Source organism: Aedes albopictus, unplaced genomic scaffold, assembly GCF_035046485.1.
Source record: "Aedes albopictus strain Foshan unplaced genomic scaffold, AalbF5 HiC_scaffold_561, whole genome shotgun sequence".
Classification (NCBI taxonomy): domain Eukaryota; kingdom Metazoa; phylum Arthropoda; class Insecta; order Diptera; family Culicidae; genus Aedes; species Aedes albopictus.
The window spans coordinates 7,000-15,821 of record NW_026917378.1 but is presented as its reverse complement, the minus strand read 5'-3'; the positions used below and the strand labels follow the sequence as shown (position 1 = coordinate 15,821).

General features: G+C 37.6%; 2 long non-coding RNA genes across 2 annotated transcripts; both read right to left on the bottom strand.

Moving 5' to 3' along the window:
- Positions 1 to 201: 201 nt before the first annotated feature.
- On the bottom strand, positions 202 to 1,415 carry LOC115261542 (uncharacterized). The gene is made up of 3 exons (XR_003894985.2): positions 1,070 to 1,415; positions 813 to 1,011; positions 202 to 714 (listed from the first exon to the last, which is right to left on the bottom strand). It is a non-coding gene; the product is annotated as an uncharacterized LOC115261542 (long non-coding RNA).
- A 624-nt stretch (positions 1,416 to 2,039) lies between these two features.
- LOC134284698 (uncharacterized) lies at positions 2,040 to 3,151 on the bottom strand. The gene is made up of 2 exons (XR_009995888.1): positions 2,463 to 3,151; positions 2,040 to 2,300 (listed from the first exon to the last, which is right to left on the bottom strand). It is a non-coding gene; the product is annotated as an uncharacterized LOC134284698 (long non-coding RNA).
- Between the last annotated feature and the right edge of the window lie 5,671 nt (positions 3,152 to 8,822).

Genomic DNA, 8,822 nt, shown 5'->3' with positions numbered 1-8,822 from the left:
TAATACGCATTCATGCTATAGTGGTTTCGCAGCGCGGTGTCACGAACACTAATGCAAATCTACTGGTTGAAAATATGCCCATTTGATTTTGCCGGGAACAGCTGATCTTTGTTTACTATTTTCAACCAGTAACTCAGGTAGTGTTCGTGTAATGCAGCGTGTACGTACACGCAACACCACTAAAAGCAGAAACCACTATGGCAATGCAAAGAAAGCCTTTCATTTAATAACTGTGGATTGAAGAAGTCTGAGAGATGCAGGCCAAGTTCCAATGTGAACCTGATGCCAGAAAGAAGAAGAAGCCAAAATTAACAATTATGGTACAACAATTAAAAATTGACCAAAAACAGCATCAAACCCGATGATGATTTCAAAAATACTCACCATACATTATTCTAACATTCACACAATTTTATCAGCAATATGACAATATGTAGCCGGATCCGGGTTGACCGGACAATGCCGTCAATATTGCGTCTTGGTGGCAAGGTTTATACATACAGAGTTTCATTCTGATTATACATGCAGAACACTTTCCATTTCCCTTTGGCCTTTTGTTGAGTTACGTAGAATCCATCGAATGCGCTACAAGTCGTTGATGCTCTTCATTCAACTCCCGGTGCCAACTATAAACGTCGATCAGCTCCTCCGGCACCTTGAAAACAAAAACCAGGACTGCGTTACACACCCCAAGAACGTCCAAGCTGAAGTGTTCTGCGGAATGGGATAAAATTTAATGAAAACTTAAATAAGTAAGATCAGACGGAAGGAATATAAACCACTTCAAGTCTCCCGCATGACACAAAACTCACCACCGCTTTTCGATGACCGATTATATATATTGCGATTCTTCCAACCTCGTTGCGAGTGATATGCACTCCCAGCATGACGAAAAAAGCAACGGTACACTTCAACCTTCCGGTTACAATTGGCAGGAACAAGGTTTGCAGGCGACATCTGCTTCACCGAATGCAGAACCGGGAGAACCACTTTTTGCATTCTATTTACTATCTGAAAAAAAAATCCTCGTTAAAACAAAGACCTTTTTAGACTCATCCCGGGAACTTACCTATTGGAATGCGTCCGGATGATCAACGGCGTAGATTTTAGTCTATTCTGGGCCAACCATGGGCCCTGAGATGACTACCGGCGGCATAATTTTTCAAAATATTCACGACTCGCGCGAGGCCCGCAACGAACAACAGATTTTTTTTTTCTTTTTTCACGCGGTCGGTCGGTCGTGCCGGTGTCGGTTGATGAGAAAGTGTAAACAGGCTAAACCAAACGTCAAAAGCATAACCCGGTTGAAAGCCAAAATAAAATTCATGGAAAAAAATTGAGTGTCTTAGCTAAGTTAATCATAAGGTGTCTAAACTAGGTAGACTCGAAGTACCCAGGTAGAAATTCATCTGAGCGGGCAAGCTTGCAATATGGCTTCAACAGAGTTTTGCATCGAAATTTAACCTCAATTTCCTCTCCGAGAGAGAAAAGAACGGCAACGAATGGGAACCAAAACAAACCACCGGAAAATGTCAAAATTGGGTTCTTTAGGGGTATCCAGATTATTGCATAATCGGAATCTCCGCCCAAAAATAAGTCGAAATCCAAAATTTCATCATTTTAGGTGCCTGGGAACTATTTTTAAAAATCATTTAAAGTTTGTATGGGGAAATTTTTTTGTTCGGGTGAACTGTCACTTTATCGATTGAACTGTCATTCTAGCCACGGAAATTAAAACTGATTTGTTTATTTAACCATCAAAACAAAGGAATCGCCCAACTAACATTTATTGTGAATGTAAACGTCAACAAAGCGTCCTCAATACGGCTTGATGCTGAGTTACTGTGTTGTACATATAGATGGAAGCTTCTATGCAAGCCCTATACCAATGAATCTGGCGAACTTAATCAGCATGTATATGCTGTGCGAGAAGCTTCTATGCCACCAAGTCATAGCTCTTTTCTCGGCTCCTATGTAACCACCAACTGAATAACATCTTGAGAAGGCGCTTTTTCAGCCTTTTCGCAGTTGTTAAATAATAGTTATACGGCATCCCCAAATTAAACGTTTAAATATAATTAGGTTATGGATATCGTGACGCAATACATGTGGAACTGGAATTATCACTTTTAAAATTGAATAATTAAAGTACTTGCCGCTATTTGGAATCGAACTCCCGATCTCTGTATCCACTGGTCCCGATGATGTCCTCGCTGCCACACTGCTATATATAAATAATATAGAAAATAGCCCGTTTTGTTTTACTCCAGACAAGGCTTCATAATTGTGCCACAAGAAACCTTATGTCGAATTCGTTTTTGATTCAGTTTCAACCTGGATCAGATCACAGTTGCAAAATCAACCCAACTCAGGTTCGCTTGCACTGAAATTGGTTTGACGTTTGTTTGTTTTCACATTTTTCACCGATCCAGTTCCAACCCAGGTTCAAAAACGAATTCGACATTACCCAACTTCATCTTGCTGCAAAAGCTTGTGAAACGTCAAACGCAATAATGTTTACATTGAACAAGCTGTGTGATTGCGCCTACAGATTCTTCTTCACAGCTTCTAGCTGAAAGAGTGTTCTTTAAACGGCTACGAAGCGCTGCTGTTTTGTGTTTTGGCAACATCACAAAACGTACTGTATAAAAGCAGCTGTTGTAGTGGCTGGGACTCTTACTCGATTTGCACATCTTCCGGAAAATCTTCCGGCATTGAATTAAAGTGCAATAAAAGCAACCCAAATAATTTCACAGCACAGAGATGGATAGCTGTAAAGAATTTGTGTAGTAGCTATATATCCCGCTTAAAGTTTGTTTTGACAATAATGTTTACATTCGACAAGCCGTGTTGGTAAACCAACAGTTTCTTTATTACAGATTCTAGCCGTAATGAAATCGCATAACGGCCTTTAAAGCGCTGCTGGTTTGGAGATTTGTCAGTATAACGAATTGTACTGTATAGTAGCAGCTGTTTTGTTAGTGGGGACTCCTATTCGATGTGCTCAAGTTTTCACATCTTCCGGGAAATCTCCCGGAGTTGGAATAGAGTGGAGTAAAGGCAGCCCCAGTGACAAGCAATGGATTTCTGAAACCCGAGTTTGGTAGCTGTATGGTGCTTGTTTTGCAATCGTGTATTAGCTTATGATTTATATTTGACTAGCTTTCCTTTTATTCAGCTTTGACTGCTTTTACTCGATGGTTATACAACAGAAAGCAAATGACTGAAGCTTATAGCGCTGAAAATGTTAGTTGGGCGGAACGCAATAAAATCACGTTATACTCAGAAAAATGAGCTCTTTCGATTAGGCTAAAGAAAAAGGCAATATTTAAATAATTCACTAAACAACCCAATTCGCGTGAGAGGGAAAAGGAAGGGACGAACGAGAATGAACCGAACGCTCATTAATTGTGAATGAATGAATGAATGAATGAATGAATGAATGAATGAATGAATGAATGAATGAATGAATGAATGAATGAATGAATGAATGAATGAATGAATGAATGAATGAATGAATGAATGAATGAATGAATGAATGAATGAATGAATGAATGAATGAATGAATGAATGAATGAATGAATGAATGAATGAATGAATGAATGAATGAATGAATGAATGAATGAATGAATGAATGAATGAATGAATGAATGAATGAATGAATGAATGAATGAATGAATGAATGAATGAATGAATGAATGAATGAATGAATGAATGAATGAATGAATGAATGAATGAATGAATGAATGAATGAATGAATGAATGAATGAATGAATGAATGAATGAATGAATGAATGAATGAATGAATGAATGAATGAATGAATGAATGAATGAATGAATGAATGAATGAATGAATGAATGAATGAATGAATGAATGAATGAATGAATGAATGAATGAATGAATGAATGAATGAATGAATGAATGAATGAATGAATGAATGAATGAATGAATGAATGAATGAATGAATGAATGAATGAATGAATGAATGAATGAATGAATGAATGAATGAATGAATGAATGAATGAATGAATGAATGAATGAATGAATGAATGAATGAATGAATGAATGAATGAATGAATGAATGAATGAATGAATGAATGAATGAATGAATGAATGAATGAATGAATGAATGAATGAATGAATGAATGAATGAATGAATGAATGAATGAATGAATGAATGAATGAATGAATGAATGAATGAATGAATGAATGAATGAATGAATGAATGAATGAATGAATGAATGAATGAATGAATGAATGAATGAATGAATGAATGAATGAATGAATGAATGAATGAATGAATGAATGAATGAATGAATGAATGAATGAATGAATGAATGAATGAATGAATGAATGAATGAATGAATGAATGAATGAATGAATGAATGAATGAATGAATGAATGAATGAATGAATGAATGAATGAATGAATGAATGAATGAATGAATGAATGAATGAATGAATGAATGAATGAATGAATGAATGAATGAATGAATGAATGAATGAATGAATGAATGAATGAATGAATGAATGAATGAATGAATGAATGAATGAATGAATGAATGAATGAATGAATGAATGAATGAATGAATGAATGAATGAATGAATGAATGAATGAATGAATGAATGAATGAATGAATGAATGAATGAATGAATGAATGAATGAATGAATGAATGAATGAATGAATGAATGAATGAATGAATGAATGAATGAATGAATGAATGAATGAATGAATGAATGAATGAATGAATGAATGAATGAATGAATGAATGAATGAATGAATGAATGAATGAATGAATGAATGAATGAATGAATGAATGAATGAATGAATGAATGAATGAATGAATGAATGAATGAATGAATGAATGAATGAATGAATGAATGAATGAATGAATGAATGAATGAATGAATGAATGAATGAATGAATGAATGAATGAATGAATGAATGAATGAATGAATGAATGAATGAATGAATGAATGATGATGATGATGATGATGATGATGATGATGATGATGATGATAAATTAGAATTAGGTCTAGCTAATCAGTCTGTGCGGCATTCAGCCGAAGATGTTGTCAAATAAATAAATAAATAAATGACAAATATGAATTCTATAGTTTTTCAAAAGCGAAAACTGCTGACATGATAACAAATATTATTGTATGTTTCTAGATTGAGTTTCAATAAGTGCGAAAGTAACATGAGCGAGTTCTCTTCATCGACTCTCTCTTTTGTAAATTAGAGTGACAAGATGCAAATCCAATCGAACTTTTTTACACTCAGACGCTTGATTGCATCGCAACCTAGCGATTTATAACCAACCATACATGCATCTTCCCAACTAACAATCACTCATTTAACAGGCACCATTATGACGAATTAATTCAGCACAATGTTGAATAACATTTGAATTATTTTCACGTACAACCTATGTTCGGGTTTTGTTCACACAAATTTGGAGAAGTTATAAAGCATCATGTTGTGCACCAACTTAATTTTTTGTTGATCAAAGCGTTTTACAAATGTACAAGAAATAAAATGCAAAAATGTTGAACTCTCACGAGAGTAATTATTTACTCTCATGTTGAGAACACCTATTATTAAATAAGAATTACATGTAAAATTACCTAAATTCGGATTAGAACTCGAGACCTGTCGATTGCCAGCCGCATGCCTTCCTATCTGCGCCATCCTAGAGATGGTGAGATGCAGCACCCAAAGCAAAACATAATCTTCCCATGACTCAATAATAATCACTGCTGAACTTGTGTTCAGCAGTGGTGAATCAGCACAGCACGTGGTAATCAACTGAACAACGCCTTATACTTCAACAGCTGTTCAGCCTAAAACACGTGTTTTCCATTCTGATTTCGCTGTCAGTATTTTTATCGCACTGTGAGAAAACTTGTATCGAATGCATGAGCACCCAACTAACAATCACTCATTTTACAAGCACCTTTACGACGAATTGATTCAGCATGATGCTGAATAACATTTGGATAATTTTCAGATACAACCTTTGTTCAGTTTTAGTTCACACAAATTTGGAGAAACTATAGAGCATAGTGTTGTATTTATATCAAATGAACTGTTTGTTGTTTAATCGTTTTACAACTATAAAGTATAGCTGTTATTCAGCTTAAGTAAAAATGATTGAAAATAAATAAAATGCGAAATTTATCAATTTCCACGAGAGTTTATGATTGGAATTTAATGCTGTGAACAAATATTGTGAATTAATAACTACTCATAAATTTACCTAAATCCAGATTTGAACTCGAGGCCCGTCGATTGCCTGCCGCATGCCTTCCTATCTGCGCCATCCTAGAGATGATGAATTGCAGCGCTCAAATCAAAACATAAACTTCCCGTGGTTTCATAATGATAAGACTTTGACTCCTATTCAGCAGTGGTGAATTATCACAGACATTATGGTTAACGACTGAACAACAGATTAAATCAGCTCAGTAAAAAATACGTGTTTTTCATCATGTACTCTGATTCGAAGTATGATGAAACAAAAGCGCTTATTTGACTTGTGAAAAACACATTACACAGATATGTACATGGGCTAATTTTTACATGAACTTAACAAGAAGCAGAAAAAAGTATTGTTAAACTATGTTGAAAAGGAATTACTGCGAGTCGAATAAAAATCTTATTAAACGCTTGAAAAGTGTTTCAAATTATTGTTGTTAACACCAATACGAAAAGTTGAACATTGGCTACCTTTTCAATTGAAATAGCATTTGTACAGTAATGTGTACAGCATAATTTTAGTTCAGCTATAATTACTATTATAGAGCAACAATTAGCATGCATGCTTGTTTGCGGCTGGCGATTGTTAGTTGGGCAGGTAAATAAGATCAAAAAAATAGGAAGTGTGAAAAAACTAAAAGAATCGGAAAGAACAGAAAAAACTCAAAAATAGATGTGGTGAAAATAACGATAAAAACTCGAATTTCATGAGTAGATTTCTACATAATGCAACGCAAAGCAGAATTTTACATTACACAACAATAGGTATGACACAAAAACAAACTTTATAGCACAAATGTTCTATAAAATCGACGAACAGCCACCGTCATTGAGTGACAGTTTACGTCAAAGAGCGAGAGGCGAAGAGCGGGACGGCCGGCACTAGTCTTGTCGCGAGTGGACGGCTCGGTTCGTCGAGCTAGCAGAGCGCACAAAATCGATCGATTTTTGATATTGCGGCCGTGGAGTCTTTTCGAGAGCTGATTCTGTTGAAAAAAGCGAGTGTGTGTGCCATTATTTTGTACGCGAAAAGTGTCCCTTCGTTGCAAAAAGTAAGTAACAAATGCGTATTAAGGTGTGGCGGACCGGGGCGAACTGGAATTCACCCGGTTCCGTTTGGGAAAGATGGAATTTCGGTGCCCCGAAGTCGGTGTGACGCATTGAGGAGTGTCCAGGTCGCCATTTTGACTGCCTTTGCCTTGGCTGCCTGATGGTTTTTCAGTGCTGCTGCTGGCTGGCTAACAGGAGCGAGAGGTGGCGAGTGAAAAAAGTTCTTCGAAGCCGGGCGGTGTGCGCTCTCGCGGTTATGAATGGTTCGGGGGTTTCATCTTCCAGGGGTTGATAAATGAAAGTTTGAAATTTTAGATTCCGGGGAATCTTTGAAGACGGTGCTTCTGTGCGGGCGGTGATAGTGATCAGGGACTCTGGTGTCTGGATGATGAAAAAGTCAGTGCTGGAGCGCAGTGTTTCACCTACATGTGAGTGCATGTGACGTAAAATGAGTCAAATTTCTTCTTTTCGGTCCGTCCACCAGCCTGCTTTGCCATCGGGGAAAAGAGTACGCATGTTTCTCTCCACTTTATGGCAGTTAGAGCTCCTCATGCTCACATTTTTTCTAGATATTTCTGGCCTGCCGAGAGCACATTCGGGATGAAAAAGAATGAATTATTGGCTAAAGTGCAATAAAAATCCATCTAGAGATCGAGATCATCGCCGGCAAAACGAAGGCAGAACGGAAGCAGTTTGCTACGCTGAGACCCCTCTTTCCTTCTCGACGTCCCAGTGACAGTCGGTGAGGAAGGGGCTACCGCTGCTGAATGCAGTACCCCTATGTCTCGCACACGGCCACACGGAAATTAATAAGAGCATTAAGGAGAGAAAATTTCAAGGCTATATAGGAGATCCTAGAGCTTAGTTGTCAAGCTGCGCTATTCTCATACTAGTGCCGATGAAGAAAAAAAGGGAAGTGATTTGGTGGAGCAAGGAAGCAGAGGCGAATAGGACAAGGGGCCTTGCGGTATGCGCTCTAATCGATCTCCTTTTCCGACACGTCAAGGATGAGGGCGTGGTTAATGGCAAACCGATCGTTAATTGGCAATATATGTGATGGTGAATGGGACCCGTTTGGAAAAACCTGCACCGTTTCAGTCTACGAGACGAAACCTTATCTCACAATGTCTAGTAGTTGGCCCCTATCATGTCGCCAGCAGGGACAATAGCCGCATTAGCGGTCGGAATCGATGCATATGTTTCAGCGCACGTAGAGAGGAATGTACGGAAAGCGGCATGATACCATGGTCATTTTACCGCTGAAAATCTGCTCCACGCAAAGATGACTGGTTTGAGGCGGTACCACTACACGGATGATAAGTTTTAATTGATGAAACCAACACATCGAAAGTAAATACCTATCACCACCGCATCGAACTTGAGAAACATCATCGGCATTCTTTCTCTGCCTCCGCTGTTTCGCCTTTTCTCCTGGCTTGACTCACATCGATGTGTGTATTTATATAAATTTGTCATTCCGCATAGAACGCGTGTCCGTTAGAGGCTGCCACA